This window comes from Phoenix dactylifera, unplaced genomic scaffold, assembly GCF_009389715.1.
Source record: "Phoenix dactylifera cultivar Barhee BC4 unplaced genomic scaffold, palm_55x_up_171113_PBpolish2nd_filt_p 000564F, whole genome shotgun sequence".
Taxonomy (NCBI): Eukaryota; Viridiplantae; Streptophyta; class Magnoliopsida; order Arecales; family Arecaceae; genus Phoenix; species Phoenix dactylifera.
The window spans coordinates 134,836-152,496 of NW_024067969.1; the positions used below are offsets into that span (position 1 = coordinate 134,836).

The 17,661-nt window shown below is 44.6% G+C and overlaps 1 pseudogene; it reads left to right on the forward strand.

The window, feature by feature from the left end:
* The first annotated feature begins 9,093 nt into the window (after positions 1 to 9,093).
* Positions 9,094 to 14,947, forward strand: LOC120103968 (annotated as a pseudogene).
* Positions 14,948 to 17,661: the final 2,714 nt, after the last annotated feature.

Below are 17,661 nucleotides of genomic sequence, written 5' to 3' on the forward strand. Positions count from 1 at the left end.
CGTCGACGCGTGTACTGCTGTACGTCCGAATGAGAGGGTGCTGGATCCGAATGAGAGGGTGCTGTACTCGGGCCAGGCTCATCACCCAGAAGTAACTGATGCATCTGACAAATAGCATGAAATAGGTGCCCGGCACCTAGTGACGTAGCCTCTGAGGGACCCATCCGTACAATGTCGGTACTGATACCGAGTGCATCTGCATTACGCCGCCGGTGCATGTCAGCATCATCATGACCTCCCCTATCTCCAGAATGAGTACTCGAGCGCAGATGAGGAGGCTGAACTGCAACGTGCGTGATACGGAGATACCACTCCATGTATCCCGGTACGCTGTCTGATGGCCGGGTAACTGGGTGGCTCCTGCTCGCCTGGCTCAGCACGTGGTCCTCCCACCGCTCCCAAAGCTGATCCATATAGGAGTAATGTATCCGGTACGAGCCTACTGTGGAACCTCTGTTGGCTCGCGTAGGGGCTAGTGGCGCTCGAGGGATGGTCTGAATACGACCAAACTGTCTAAGAACCCTTTCTGGATGATAGGGTTCTACGATATCAAGGCACTTGATGGAGCCACTAAAAAATGCGATATCAACATATGGGCGATCTCCCCGAAGCCGATGATGGGGATCCCAAATAACCTGCAAAACAAAAGGTCCATTTCAGTTTTATACTATATCGCATATTAAAAGTACTGACAAACACAAGCAAATGGTAATATGATACGTACCTCATCGATGCTCAAAAGGTCCAATGACTCACGTAGAACCACTAAATGGTCCATCGTGGTACGGGATGGAGTACCGGGCATCCAGCGGTGCACGCGGGGACTGGCATTAGTATACTCAAGCGACGGGTGAGGACTGAGTGCTGGAAAATGCTCATAAATCCATGCCTGCAGAAGCGTCATATAACCACCGATCTGTCTCACTGATGACCTCGACGCAATCCCCAACTGCCGATACAAATATGCTAAGGCAGCTGTACCCCAGGCATATGTGCTCACCCTATCCAGATCCCGCAGTAAACACAGATACGCTATAGGCACCCTGGTCCCACTCTTATCAGCAAAGAGTGTGCAGCCTAACAAAAATAACAAATAGGCTCGTGCTGCACACTCTATCCTCTGCTGGCTGTCTCTATCAGATACAGAGTGAAACTGAGTCCTCAGCCACTCCATCCTCACAGACTGACCGCGCGATGACAGTACCTCCTGACGCGCGTCTCCAGCTGACACCCCCAACAACTCCACAAGTAGCTCCTCAGCATCCCGATCACTCATCCTCTCAGGAGAAACTGCTACTGAGGCACCTGCGACAGGAATCCCTAAAATGGCGGATACATCATCCAACGTGATAATGATCTCGCCAAATGGTATATGGAAGGTGTTCGTCTCGGGCTGCCATCTCTCTACGAAGCCCGAAATCAGAATCTTATCGGTGAATCGATAAGAGCACTGTACTAACTCTATGAGGCCCGACTGCCTCAATAGTGCTTTGAACCTGGTATTTGGTTGGTTTGAAGACCACCACTTCCATTCACCAACCTTGGCAGTATGGTTCATGCACTTTAGTGGAGCCCGTTCCTGTAATATAAATGTATAATTACTACTACTTTATAAAACATCAATAAACAAAATATAATGCTATAACAAATAAACAATACCTGTTGCCTCCAGATGGAAGCTGCTATATGCGTCCTGAAACTGATCAGGACGGACTCATCCTCTGGACCTCCTGGACATGGTCCAACGGACTCATCGTCTTCGCCCCTAGCGGGCATATCATCATGCTCTGACTCAGGAGAGGGCGATGGCATATGAGCAGGCTCGGGAGAAGCAATCCTAGCACGACGTCTCCTAGCTGACGCCGTAGGTCTAACTCTGGCGGGACCGGGATCCATGTCTGAAAATATAGAAATTCAATGTTAGGCACGCGATTTGGCACCAGAAGCCTTCTGTTCGGCTGCACAGTGCCGAACAGAAGGCTTCTGTTCGGCTGCACAGAGCCGGACAGAACACTTCTGTTCGGCTGCACAGTGCCGGACAGAAGCCTTCTGTTCGGCACTGTGCAGCCGAACAGAAGGCTTCTGTTCGGTTAAGGGTTGCCGAACAGAAGGCTTCTGTTCGGCACTGTTCAGCCGAACAGAAGCCTTTTGTTCGGCGATCCAGTGCCGAACGGAGCACTGGAGGCGGGGGGGGGGGGGGGAGCTACCTCGAGGTGGTCGTGGAGGCGCCGGCGAGGTGCTCGTTGCTCGGGAGATGGCCGGGGAGGTGGTTCCGGGAGAAGCCGGCGAGGTGGTCGGAGATCGGGAGAATGCCGGCGACGAGAGGGAGAAGGGGGAACGGGGGGGTTTTGGGCGTTGGCGAGGTGCACTGCACCGACCGGCGACGAGAGGGAGAAGGGGGAGACGGAGGGGTTTGGCCGCCGGCGAGGTGCTTGAGGCGAGGTTTTTTGGGCGGAAGGGAGAAGCCGGCGGGTGTTTTGGAGGGGAAGAGCGGGGTGGGGGGGGTTTGGGGGGTGTAGAGAGCAATTTAGGTGAGGGGGTGGGGAGGGTGGGGGGTAATTTAAGAATTTTTAATTTTTTAGGGGTGTGCTTAGCAAATGGGGGGGTGTAGAGAGTATTTAATTTTTTTTTAATTTTTGGGGGGTGTCCTGAGCAATAGGGGGGGTGTATATAGAACCACCCGTTGCTCACCGTGGTCTCAACCCTGCGATGGGGGGTTCTATATACACCCCCCCTATTGCTAAGGACACCCCAAAAACCAAAAAAAAAATACCCAAACTAACCTTTAGTGTAATTACCATATTGCCCTTGAAATTTTCTCAGTACACCCCCCCTTCCTCCTCCTCCGTTTCGTTTTGAAAAGAAAAAAAAAACACCCCTCAAACCCCCCTTAAACCCCTCGATCCATTTACATCGTTTAGGCGATCTTTGAAGGAGATTTAAGCCCCATTCGAAGCATGGACAAGCAACTAGTGATTTGGGACGAAGAATCGGCCGCAAAGGTACGTGTTCCACCTTGTTTCGAAATTTTTTTTTTTCACGGTTCGTGCTCCGTTCGGCACTGGATCGCCGAACAAAAGGCTTCTGTTCGGCTGAACAGTGCCGAACAGAAGCCTTCTGTTCGGCAACCCTCAACCGAACAGAAGCCTTCTGTTCGGCTGCACAGTGCCGAACAGAAGGCTTCTGTCCGGCACTGTGCAGCCGAACAGAAGGGTTCTGTCCGGCTCTGTGCAGCCGAACAGAAGCCTTCTGTTCGGCACTGTGCAGCCGAACAGAAGGCTTCTGGTGCCAAATCGCGTGCCGTGCTGAATTTTGTGCCGAACAGATCCTCTGATTCATTAATTCTTGGTGATAAATTATTTTATATGTAGGGCTATGCTACAACCGAATCGAGTATAATTGGATCAGAATTTGTACTGGATTACACAAGCGAATTTACAACTTACGAGGTATTATAATGTATTGTGCAATTTTGTATTAGTTTAGCGAGCTATTTTTACAACTGTGTACTTACATAAATTGTTTAATGTATAGATCTTCAAGAGTAGAGAGGACTTGTGTAATTGGTGTCGTGAAGCTGGGAGGCGAAATGGTTTTGTTGTTGTAATCAAATCATCCGATGCAGGTACCATTTCTAGGAAACCCAGAATTACGTTAGGTTGTGAGAGGGGTGGGACGTACCGAACCAAAAAAGAAAAGCGAATAAAGACTGCCTGTGGGACAAAGAAGTGTGGATGCCCTTTTGCATTAAGAGGAAAGAAATTGCATACTGCGGATGATTGGATATTACTGGTCGTATGTGGAGTGCACAATCATCCCGCTGCAGAGAATCTGGAGGGGCACTCATATGGATACCACCACTTCCATTCACCAACCTTGGCAGTATGGTTCATGCACTTTAGTGGAGCCCGTTCCTGTAATATAAATGTATAATTACTACTACTTTATAAAACATCAATAAACAAAATATAATGCTATAACAAATAAACAATACCTGTTGCCTCCAGATGGAAGCTGCTATATGCGTCCTGAAACTGATCAGGACGGACTCATCCTCTGGACCTCCTGGACATGGTCCAACGGACTCATCGTCTTCGCCCCTAGCGGGCATATCATCATGCTCTGACTCAGGAGAGGGCGATGGCATATGAGCAGGCTCGGGAGAAGCAATCCTAGCACGACGTCTCCTAGCTGACGCCGTAGGTCTAACTCTGGAGGGACCGGGATCCATGTCTGAAAATATAGAAATTCAATGTTAGGCTATATTAAAGAAAATAATTCAATTGCATACATAAATGATAAATGATAAAACAAGCCAAAAAAGAAACAAGTTACTTCTTGGAATCTACATGATTGGGTTTTGTGATAAATAATTCAATGTTACTTCAATTGCATACATAAATGATAATTCAAAAGTATACGACTCGTAAACTCAAGACATAACTCAATAATAGATTTTACCTAAAACTATGCCGCAGTTCTTAGTTTTTGTTTTTAGTTTTTGTTCGTTAACTAATGTTGTGGTTTTATTATTTGATAGAGCATTTGATATGAGATAATCATTCCAAGATCAAGAATGACATCGATGAAGGTAACAAGATCATCATATTTGGATGCACCATGTTAATGCTATATGATAATGATTCTAAATTATCCCTACTTCTCAAATTACTATCTAATCTAGTAATGAAAAACTTGTCCTTGATGTTGGGTATCCAATTCACCCTAAGGACGTGATCTAGGCTAAAATTTGGGAATAAAAATAATCCTTAGTCTAGCAACAGAAAAAAAAAAAAAAAAAATTGGATTCGGCCCCATGGGGACCAAGATACATTGGGTCGGCCCCATGGGGCCGAACCAATGTATTTTGGTCGGCCCCATGGGGCCGACCCAATTGCAGCGGGTCGGCGGCCGACCCAATTGCAGCGGGTTTGCAGCGGGTCGGCCCCATGGGGCCGACCCAATTGCAGCAGGTCGGCCCCATGGGGCCGAACCGAAGGCACTGGTTCAAAGAACCAGTGCCGAACGATTTGGGGAGGCAGGGGGGGAGCTACCTCGAGGTGGTCGTGGAGGCGCCGGCGAGGTGCTCGTTGCTCGGGAGATGGCCGGGGAAGTGGTTCCGGGAGAAGCCGGCGAGGTGGTCGGAGATCGGGAGAATGCCGGCGACGAGAGGGAGAAGGGGGAACGGGGGGGTTTTGGGCGTTGGCGAGGTGCTTTGGGCGGAACAGTTCAAAGGGAGACGGAGGGGGTTTGGCCGCCGGCGAGGTGCTTGAGGCGAGGTTTTTTGGGCGGAAGGGAGAAGCCGGCGGGTGTTTTGGAGGGGAAGAGCGGGGTGGGGGGGGTTTGGGGGGTGTAGAGAGCAATTTAGGTGAGGGGGTGGGGAGGGTGGGGGGTAATTTAGGAATTTTTAATTTTTTAGGGGTGTCCTTAGCAAATGGGGGGGTGTAGAGAGTATTTAATTTTTTTTTAATTTTTGGGGGGTGTCCTGAGCAATAGGGGGGGTGTATATAGAACCACCCCCCTGCGATGGATCCTCTTGGCCTTTTAAGAAGTTCTTGGACGGAATTAGGTAGGCTTCGGCTTTTGGGAGAATATCGGATAGTGCCATCGTGGAGTGCGCCCGCTGGGACGTTAGAGTCTCCAGCTCAGACCGAATCCGACTCGGATCTAGTTTTCGGGACGGTTAGGTGCCGGGAGCCAGGTTTTGAATGGTTGTCTGCTGCGTCAGCCAAATTGAATCTCTTTTGACCAATAAATTTTTTATTAACACGTACCAGTTATACAAGGAAAGTTAATTATTAGATTCGGACACGAATCCTTGGCCCAATGGGTTGTCATGCCAATAATAAATTAAAATTGAACTTGCTTGCAAGAATTCTGTATAATTATTTTTTAGAGTAAATTTCTCCGACCCCCTCGACGTTTGGGGTAATTACAGGTTTTCATACTATGTTTGGGAAATATACATTTTATTACCTAACTTTTGCTATATGTATAACACATAACCTCCTACAGTTATTTTCCTAACAAATAAGTTAGCTAACATCATTACTCTCTAATTTATCTGAGTCTTAAAATATCTTAGCTGATTTGGGGCAAGGTTAAAAGACCTGATTAGTCTTAAAAAACTATGGCTAAGTTACTTAATTTTGGATATTTTAGTCTTTTTAACATTGTCCAAAACCGGCTGATACTTTAAAACTTAAATAGGTTAGAGAGTGATGACTCCATTAACTTATTTAATGGAAAGGTAAAAGGATAGGGGCTATGTGTCATACACACAACAAAAGTTAGGTATTGGAATATATATTTCCCAAATGTTAGGTGCAATCTATAATTAGCCCAAACTTTAAGGAGGATCGGTATAATTTACTCTATTTTTTAATTTTAAAATTTTTAAATATCTATTTATAGTCGCAACTCTGGTAGAGGTTCAAGACCTCATGCTTCATTCCAATTTCCGAACAAGGCTTAAGGTTTCAATCATAGTTCACAGCTTGAAATCATTGTTATATCAATGCATGAAAATTGAAGAGAATTTGATCATAGCTTTACAATGGTAATTATCTTAAATTTTATAACATGACTAAATCTATTGGCATCTTCGAATGGGATACCCATTACTTAAAAAAAATAAAGGTATGTTATCCAAAAAATGAAAAAAAAAGGAAAACTCCAATGAAAAAGGAAAAGACAGCGAGCAAAAAAAAAAATATTCATAGGGGTTGATACAGTGAGAAGAGGGAAGAGCTATTTGATTACCGAGATTATACTTCAAATATTGACATATAAATAGAAGTAAACTGGAATCAAAAATTCTTTATTTGGTGAAGAAAATTCTTCCCAAAAAAAATTATGAACATGTCAAAATGCTCCCCATACAATGAATTAAATGCTATATATAGGACATGACCCCAACCTTGATTTGGCATTAACCTCGGTAAAAAATCACACTAGCTCCTAATAGGAATCGAGAATAAGAAAATATGTTAGAAATATAGAAATTTGACTAAAATTCGACACTATCTTCAATAAAAAAACTTAAAAAAATCCAACAAAGACATCTAAATCCTGTTTACTCACACCCTTGCTCATACAATGGAAGTAAAATCAAGTATTTATTTATCATAGTTTCACACTTGAATTTGCTGGCTCTTGTAAAGAATAGCATAGCCAACAAATCATGATATGTGCTCTATGCTGCATCAGGATTTTTAAATAAATATTATGAAAAAAATACATCTCACAACACCACCATGGTGAAGATTTAATGGTAAACCTATATAACATTTTTTTTTCTCTATTTAAAAAGAAAAGTTTGAAATGCACATTATCTTTAGTGTAATATGGCATCAATTTAAAATATCAGAACAGGAAATTGTATTGCCATACCTTTGGTAGATAGAAGATAAAATCCTCTTGGCTAAATAATAATGAGCCGAGTTCCCTTATTTGCAAATATATGTGACCAAGTCAATATCAATTATTATCAATTATTGCACTGCATAATTTCGACAACCACTAGATAGCCACAAACTGCCCACTTCTTATCCAGAGATTTATGGTTGTAGAACTCTTTTTATAATAGCTTCCGACCTCCAAACTTTATCATGACCTAAATCATAATTTTTTAGCCATTTTTTTTTCTTTTGATGTATCAATAGATATAGATATTAGAGGACAATGACTGTCTTTGATTTGACTTGCTCGTGTGGATATCGACTAAGGCCCTATTTAGGGAGCTGTTGGCAGTAGAGCTCTTGCAAGTAGAATTTTTGAAAGTAGCGCTTTTGTAAAAAGTTGTTTGCTATGTGGTAACGATATTTCTAAAGTGTTGTGACACTTTAACATGTATTTGGTAAACAAACTGAGAAAGTACTTTTAGTATGACAAAATGACTATAAAAGATATTGCATAGTATTATACAATAGAGCATAATAAAATATAATATGTACTAATACATAAATATATGATATAGTAAAATATTACTGTAATGTAATATAATATTATTATAACATAGTAATATAATATTATATACTATAGCATAATAATTTAATATAATATTAAATTATTTAACATAGCATATCAATGTATTATGATATAATGTAATATAATATTATATTTATAGTATAATATAATAATAAATATATAAAATATTATAATTATTAGCATAAATTAATTTTTCATAATATAACATAATATTAAATTGTTTAACATAATATCTTAATGTATTATGATATAATGTAATATAATATTATATTTATAGTATAATACAATCATAAAGGTATAAAATATTTTAATTATTAGTGTAAATTAATTTTTTATCCTTTTGATGGCCATTTTTCTCTGCAACAAATTTTCTAGCGGATTTTCAGAATTATAATTCTTTTTTGTGTAATTGTTATATTTTATCACAGAAATTTTGATAAAAAAAATCAATTTCTGAACGGGCCTAAAAGTACTTTTTCGGAAAGCTCCATTTTGGAGCTTCTTCTAAAATGCTATTTTTAGCTTTTTAAAAAACCTAAAACAACTTCTTAAAATTTTTACCAAATACTCCTATTTAATCTAAAAGCACTTTTGGAGGGTCAGAAAGTATTTTTTGGCCCTCCAAAAGCTCCTCCAAATAGGGCCTAATATGATCAGAAAGGATGACAGAGAAAAGTTTAGGCTTGAACATTAAGCATCATGATAGGAAATGATAGCGAAAGTCACTATTTTTTTTGTTACGTGATCACTATTAGGCTCTTCAAAGAGTGATTCTCTTTTCTATCGTATTGCATTATCACTGCTACTTATATTCTCAACAATTCCTTTTTTTGTTTTCTTTTTCCTCAAATTTCCCTTTTACAGTAGCAGCAAACTGTGCCATAGAAGATTAATACTTGTTTTATAATGATATACGCTGAATAATAGATCTTTCAAAAAATATATTTATTCAACTTTCTTAGCTATGTTATACTGCAGAAATAGCTACTTGATATCACCAATAAAAATGCTTCAGTAATTCAAGAATCTAACTCTAAGACCTCGATCAGCGGTAGTGTTGTCTTCACATCGCTCCCTTAATGGCATCATGAAATATGCCGCATAATGAAGGCCAATGGTGCTGGACAGTTGAGTACCTAGTTTGAGTGATTTTTCCAAGTTACAGTCGAGTTGCCTTCTCATGAAAATCATAGAATAAGGCACATGCCCAATGTTGCTGAAAGGATGTGATGTGATATGATGTATATTTATTAGTTTGACCGAGGTTATGATCTTGGCAACCGCCCAAGGTTATAAGCTCGACATCAACTGAGCCACCAACCACGACAGTTGATTGAGTTGCTGATCTCAGCATTGACCAAATAGCAGCAGCGAGCCTCTTATCTCCAATTCAAGGCAAATTAAAGGCAGTTAAAAGCCCATTAAAGGTATGATTATGATCCCGTCATTTATGTGGCATGTTACGGGATAGTTCAGCTCGTTTTGCATGATTGAGTGATTATTGCATGTTCGCACAGTTGAGATCCACGACTTGCAAAACGTGAGGGTCTTTGTCGAGCAATTAAGGCAAATTTCCACCTTCCTTGGCAATAGGCATTAACCCTCGCTATAATAATACCCGGAGGGACTTTTAGATATGCTTTATTAAGCGCTCTCTCTCTCTCAGATACAATCTCTCAAATCTCCACTGTTTTCTCCAAAATTTCATTTCTATTTTTCGGTTGGATTGCACTCATCAACCTTCTTGTCTGAGCTCAACAACCTAATCATTCCAGCTCATCTCTTTAGCTCGGAGCATGTCTGGCCTTGCCAACTTGGTGCCCCTCTGATCTCCATGCGTTCAACTTGGCTTTTGGCAGCAATAGAATGCATTCTAATGAAAAAAATAGAGCAATAACTGATTACCATAGAAAGGGATAAATGATCCGGAAAAAGCTTAGCCGGCACACCTAACATAGCTGACGTTATCTATGCGTACGCCATGCCAGCATCTGAAGACCTCGATTTGCTGCAGCCACCGCCTGTAGCTTCCAGAACACCAATCAACAAAAGCTTTTTTTTTTATCCCCAAACTACCCCCACTTTTTTTTATCTATTACAACTTCAACGGGAGCCGCTCTGATACCATTTATAAGTTATAACAATACAAAATTTCACCCAAAATAGCTAGACAAAAAATTTTATTTAAATTTTTTGACCCTGTATAAGTATCCAAGATTTACCTAGTGAATAATCGATGTGGAACTAAACACGCTCGTATGAGCTCTCGCAACCGGCCTCAATGTCATTCACATGATCAACGAGCCCACCACCGCCACCATCGCTTACAGAAGGCTTGCCGCAGTGGGAGCGCAACCAACCAGCCACCATCGAGATCAACTCCATCTACGAAGGAATCGACTTCTACGCGACCATCACCCGAGCTCGATTCAAGGAGTCGAACATGAACCTATTCCGGCAATGCATGGAGCCGGTGGAGAAGGACCTTCCGGACTCCAAGATCGGAAAGGCTAGGTGCACGAAGTGGTGCTGATTGGGGCCCTTGGGGGATCCACGCAAAGCCAGCCCAACTTTTAAGCAACTTAGGCGGTCGCCTAAGGCTCTGGCCCAAAGAAGGCCCACCGTAGGAAATACCTCAAAAACAAAATGGAAAGGAAAAGGCCTTTTTGTAAGTTCACCTTACGCCGGCTCACTATAGAAAATACCTCAAAAACAAAACGGTCTTAGGCCCTATTTGGGGGAGCTTTTGGAGGGCCAAAAAGCACTTTCTGGCCCTCCAAAAGTACTTGTAGATAAAAAATGGTGTTTGGTAAAATTTTCGGAAAGCTGTTTCAGCTTTTGCGAGAAGCTGAAAACAGCTTTTGGGGAGAAGCTTCAATTTGGAACTTTCTGAAAATGCTATTTTCAGCTTTGTCGGAAGCTCTATTTTTGACCAAAATACCCTCATTTTAAAAATAAATTTTCTTCCCCAAAACCTCATCTCACCGCCTGTTCCTCTACCCCCCAAGCCCCCACCCCCTCTCCCCGCCACTACCCCCCCCCCCGCCGCTGCAGCGCCGCACCCCCTCTCCCCCGCCGCTGCACCCCCTCCCTCTTCCCCGCCGCCGTAGTGCCGCACCCCCTCCAGCGCTGTCGGCCATGCGGGAGGAGAACCCTTTCTAGGGGGCCAGTCGCGGCTGCCGAGACTGCCACAGGCGCCGCCGGCCATGGCCCGGTCCCCTTCCGGCGCCGCCGACCGCACGGGAGGAGAAGAACGGAGAAGGGGGGAGAGGAAGGAAGGAGAAGAAGAGAAGAAAAAAAGAAAAGAAAAAGAAAAGGAAAAAAAGAAGAAAAGAAAAGAAAAGAAAAGAAAAGAAAAGAATAAATAAATAAATAAAATAAATAAATAAATGCATAAATAAATATTTATATAAATGAATGAATGAATAAATAAATAAGATAATAAATAAATACATTTCAATGAATAAATATTTATATCATAATACATTAATATGTTATTTTAAATAACTTAATATTATGTTATATTATGAGAAATTAATTAATACTAATAATTATAATATTTTATATCTTTATTATTGTATTATACTATAAATATAATATATATTACATTATATCATAATACATTAATATGTTATGTTAAATAATTTAATATTATGTTATATTATAGAAAATTAATTTACTCTAATAATTATATTACCATTATACTATGCTATGTCATATTACTATATTATAATAATAATATTTTATATTACAGTAATATTATACTATATTGTATATTATGTATTAATATATGTTATATTTTATTATGCTCTATTGTATAAAACTATGCAATGTCCTTTATAGTAATTTGTTATCAGTGCCGGCTCGAGCCTTAGGCGACTGAGGCGGTCGCCTAAGGCCCCCGGCTCATGGAAGGCCCCCCGCCCGACTCGTGAAGAGCCTTTTTATTTTTTTGAGTCACATCCGAAAGCTGGCTGCAGGGTTGACGGGCGACGGCAGCCTGCTACAGTCCCCATCTTCCCGACGAGGCGACGGGCGCGAGCCGACGGCTATGCCTATGCTGCTGTCTCCTGAGAGCCTGAGACAGGCTACGAGCCTATGATTCGTTAGGGACCTGACTCCTGAGACAGGCAGAGCGGGGCGGGGCGCCGGGGCGTACGGCGTACCTTCCGTTCTCCTCTCAAAGCAGTCGGCAGAAGCCAGAAGCCACAGAACCCTTCAAAGCACAAAAAAAAAAAACATAGCGTACCTTCCGACTTCCGTTCTCCTCTCCGGCTCTCCCGATCTCCCCTCAGGCCTCAGTGCTTCTTCACTTCAGTTATTCGGCAGTTCGGCCCTTCCCTAATCCCTAGTTTCCTTCTTTACCGGCAGCCGGGAGGCTCGACCGTCGACGGCTTGAGGCTCGACGCCTCGACCGCCCCTGCTTCGGACTCCGGAGTCCGGATCTCCTCTCCAGCTCTGCTCGCCGTCCTCGGCTCCTCCGGGCTCCGGGCTCCGGCTCCTCAGCTCCGTCCTCGGCTCCGGGCCTCCGGCTTCGGCCTCCGGGCTCCGGGCTCCGGCTCCTCCGGCCCTCCGGGCTCCGCCGCTCCGCGGCTCCGGCCTCGTCGCCTCGTCGGCTCCTCCCGACTCCCGTCCTCCACTCGGAGTGGAGCATCATTCGGCAGCTCGGCTATTCCCAAATCCCAAATCCCAAAGGGCAAAGGCAGCCAAAATCAAATCCCAGGCTTAGGCTAAGGGTAAGTTTTAATATTTTATATTGACTAATCACTATTCACTATTCACTATTCACTAATTATTTCATGAAAGTATTTGTTGATTGTTGTTTTTATTTTCTAATAGTTCTGTAAATCTGTGATTACCGAACAATTATATATAAATAGGGTTTCTTTCATATGCCATACTGTTGTTATTGGCTTATTGCATTCAGAGCCACTTGAAATTCTTCTACATCTTCCTTTGCTTGCACAGGATAAGATATGTATTTTCTCTGATAGCTTATTAATTGAAGATTATTGTCCTGCTGCTGCTGTTATTTTTTTGTTCTGTGCCTGTATGTGGGAGTTGAGGTGTGAAGTGAGGATGGCGCCAACACTAGTAGCATAAGCTTTTATTAGAAAAATAAGTTTCTACCCTTCTTAGTAACTTCAAATGGTTGGTAAATAGACGGTTCCTAAAGTATATTGCACTTATTAATTTTTTTATTATTTAAAATAAAAAATAAAAAAGGCCTTTTTTATCAAGTTCGCCTTAGGCCTCCAAATGCATTGAGCCGCCCCTGTTTGTTATATAAAAGTACTTTCTTAGTTTGTTTACCAACCATATGTTAAAGTGCCACAGCACTTTAAAAATATAGTTACCAAACAGCAAATTTTTTGTAATAGCTCTACTTCAAACAGCTCTATTTCTAACAGTTCTACTTCCAACAACTCTACTGCCAATAGCTCCCCAAATAGGGCCTTAGGCCCCAAACACATTGAGCCGCTTCTGATCCACGAGAATATCCGTAGTCCAGCAGCTGTTACAGGATCAATCCCGACAAGGCCGTGGCCTACGGAGCGGCGGTCCAGGCCGCAATTCTAAACGGGGAGGCCAACGAGAAGGTGCAGGACCTGCTCCTCCTCGCCGTCACCCCGCTTAGCCTCGGTATCGAGACCGCCGGCGTGGTGATGATCCCGTCCTCATCCCGAGGAACACCACCATCCCCACCAAGAAGGAGCAGATCTTCTCCACCTAATCGGACAACCAGCTCGGCATCCTCATCCAGGTCTACGAGGGCGAGCGGGCGAGGACTCGAGACAACAACTTGCTCGGCAAATTCGAGCTCACCAGAATTCCTCCGGCTCCGAGGGGTGTGTCGCAGATCAATGTCTGCTTCGACATCACGCCAATGGCATCCTGAACGTGTCGGCCGAGGATAAGACTGCCGGAGTGAAGAACAAGATCACGATCACCAATGACAAGGGGAGGCTGAGCAAGGAGGAGATAGAGAAGATGGTGAAGGACGCGGAGGATGAGGAGATTAAGAGGAAGGTGGAGGCGAAGAATGCCTTGGAGAACTCCGCCCACAATATGAGGAATACGGTGAGGGATGACAAGATAAAGGCCACGTTGTCCGAGGGGGAAAGGCAGAAGATAGAGAAGGTGGTGGACAAGACGATTACATGGTTGGAGGGGAATCAGCTGGCGGAGGCGGACGAGCTTGAGCAATTGGAGGAGGTCTGCAACCCGATCGTAGCCAGGATGTATCAGGAGGGTGGTGGAGTGATGCGGCGTTGGGGGCGGGCGTGGGGGGGAGTGGGGACGCGATGGGGAAGGAAAAGGGTGCGCTAGATTGGGTGAGAGCACGGCTGAATTGGGTGTGGGCTTGGCTAGCTTGGGTGAGGAGAAAAAATGAAAAAATGTTCTATCTTCATTAGAACTCTCTAATGATGGTGTGAGAATTGGGAAAGGATATGTTGGCGTGAGAATGAGGAAGGAGTCCTACCCTACTAAAACTCTCAAATAAGAAGGCATGAGAAGGGATGAAGGAGTCTCATATGTGCTGAATTTGGCCTCCTGCATTGACGCCTTCGTAGAGTCCCAACTACAGTGGACTTGGGACGCTGGGCTGGCGCCCCTGGAGGGTCTCAACCTGAATAAAACTGGGTTGTTGGCTGCCGCACTGAAGAGTCCTCATTGGGCTGAAACTCCGCTGCTGCATTAGCGCACTTGGGTTGCTATATTGACGCCTTTGGAAAGCCCCAAGTGCCGTATAACCCAGCTGCTGGTTGGCGCCCCTTGAAATGTCCTCGTAGCCCGGATGTATCAGGAGAGTGGTGGAGCACGGCGGGGGCCAGGATGAACGGTGGCCGATATGGAAACAATGGCGGCTCTACTAGAACAGGGGCTGGGCCCAAGATAGAGGAGGTGGACTGATGAGTTTGTTTGTATGGATCCATGGGTTTGAAAGTCCAAGATAGAGAAGGTGGAATGTTGAGTTTTGTTTGGATCCATGGGTTTGGGCCTTACGGTGTTTGGATCCTTTCCTTTTTCTTTTTTTTTTTTTTTTAACTTTTCTGCACCATGGTCGAGAGAATAAAGGTGTATCCGTATAATTATTTCCTGACAATACCTTTCCGGAGAACGCTTCTACTTTAAAAGAATATCTTATTTATTTATTTATTTTCACTTTCCATGGACTGTAATAATTTCAGAATATAATATTTCCATCCCTAAATTGTGTTAATCAAAAATAGTGGCGTCGATAATTCGATCTAATTATGGGTAGTGTTAACTATACTGAAGCAAATTTTATATGGAGTTAGTAGGTTCTATTAGATGGTAGACATTTTCTATACCTGAATGCGATCTAGTAATCTTTTTTCACGACGTCGACCATTATATCATGCCTTACCCTGCATAGATCTTAAAGCATTTCAATTTTTTTTTATTTATCCATCTGCATGGATCTTGAAGCGTTTAATGGTGGATTCATGCTAAGGAAGATGAATCCTGCTTTTGTGCAAAAGATGCAACCTCTATCCATTTTAAAGTGCCAACAGTTTCCTTTTTCCTCTTTTCGGTTTGCAGAGCAGCACTTCATGTTGGCTGATGGCTTCTTAGGCTTGCTTATACCAGGCTAGGCAGTCACTTGGGATTTGCACACTGGGGCCAACCTCATACATGGCCGACTAGTTTTATGTTTATTGCCCCGTTTAACAGATATTGCCTTGGCCGTGTCTAAGTTTGAAAATTTATCTGGGATCCATGTTTAATTTCATTTGAATGGGTTCTTTTGATCAAACAGATGATTCTAACATATCCCGTGTTTTGTTACATTATATTAGGTTGGTGGTTCAATGTGTTCTTCCAAAGCAGTTAGGTGGAGCTCAAGCTAACATTTTAGACGTTGCAAATCTAAAGTAACGTTCAAAACATTGGATAAAACATCTTCAAGGAAGTCATCTTCGCAAATACGAGAGACATGCCTTATCACCGAAGTATTAGCTCAGTGAGGATACTTGGTGTTCTCTCTTCAAAGTTCTACTTCGACAAGGAATTTTTTAAGTCAAAATTCTTGGTTTTATCAAGTGCTGCCTTTTCTCTCTTGCCCTATGATAAGATTTGATGTGTTGATCCGTTAAGTTTATGTTGCTTCTTAAAGCAAACCAACCCAAAGGTCCATCTTAAACCAAGTGGGCTTGGGCCACAAAGCTCAACTCCGTCCAAAAAGGGTGGTCTGAAAAAGTCCAGGCTAAACATGGGCATAGATCTGACCATAAAATTTCCCCTAGTTAAGCAAGTTGTTCAAGTAAAGCGAGTTAAATATAAAAAAATAGAGTTTTTAGTGTACATATTCTTCTAAATATTAAAATTTGCATGAATACTGTTACGGGGGAACTAAGCCGCCATGCCCCACGTGACCGGCACGCGCGCCCAGGAAGACTACGGCTGCCCTTTGATCCAGCAATCCAACCCCGAGTCGGACATCCTCGGCTCCGCAGCCCGACCCCGAGTCGGCTGCCCTTTGATCCAGCGCTCCGACCCCGAGTCGGACGTCCTCGGCTCCGCAGCCCGACCCCGAGTCGGCTGCCCCTTGATCCAGCGCTCCGACCCCGAGTCGGAGATCTCTTGATAACGACAGGCTATTCCCCAGAGGCACGCCGCGGCCTCCTGCTCCACTACTCCCTGCAACGGCTGTATCCGATGCTGCTCCACGATCTCCTGCATCAGCCGTACAAAGCGGAGCCCCACTATACCCTGACGTGGCCGTACCCGGTGCTGCTCCACGACGCCCTGTAACGGCCATGTCAGTGGCCACACCATCGTGCCCCACGATAACGAACCCCCCTGAGAGACCCCCCAGCCAGGTATATATGCGGCTGGGGGGAGAAAGGGGGGGGTGAGCAATATCTCCCAGAGCACTCTCTTACTTGCGATTATCACCTCTCCTCCTCCTCCAATCTCCTCTGACTTGACCGTCGGAGGGCCATCACCACCCTGGTGGTGGTGCAAGGCTTGTTTGCAGGTTTCTTGGCGGAAGGTGGAGCGCAACCAACACCAACCAAGACAACTCAGACGGAACCCCGTTCACACCGCAGTGCCAATCGTTCTCGGTTTGGACCACCAGCAAGCGCTAGAAGGAGGGCCGAATCTTAGAACGATCGTAATGGCACGGCGAGGTGGTCGTGGAGCTTCCAATGCTTCCGGTCGCGGAGCCTCTCGCGCCTCCGGCCGGGAGGCTGCTGCGTCCCCAACGCACTCTCAGCAGCACTCCACCGCCCCTTCTCCCATTCAGACGGTCGAAGCTGCTCAGTTCGACCAGCTAGCCCAGCAGGTTCGCACCCTCGCGGAGGCAGTGCAGAATCTGCAGGGTGTGATCTCTCGGGTGCCGCAACGGGCTCAGGAGCCGCTGCCCCCCGAGCACTCGCCTCTTCCTCACAACCCGCGCTCCTTCCTCTCCCATGGAGAGGAGCGCCGGCGCGAGGAGGATTCTCGAGTGCGGTCCATTCTGCCAGGACCTTCTCATCGGAGCTGTGCGGGGTACGAGAGGCGGACCCGGGCGCGTTCTCAGACACCCCAGTCCTCGAGGGGCCCGCACTCCAGTCGGTCCCCCTCGCGCCGCTCCTTGTCCCCCACCCACCGGTCGCGCTCCCTGGACCGGCGGGTGGACGATCTCCACAGACAGCTCTA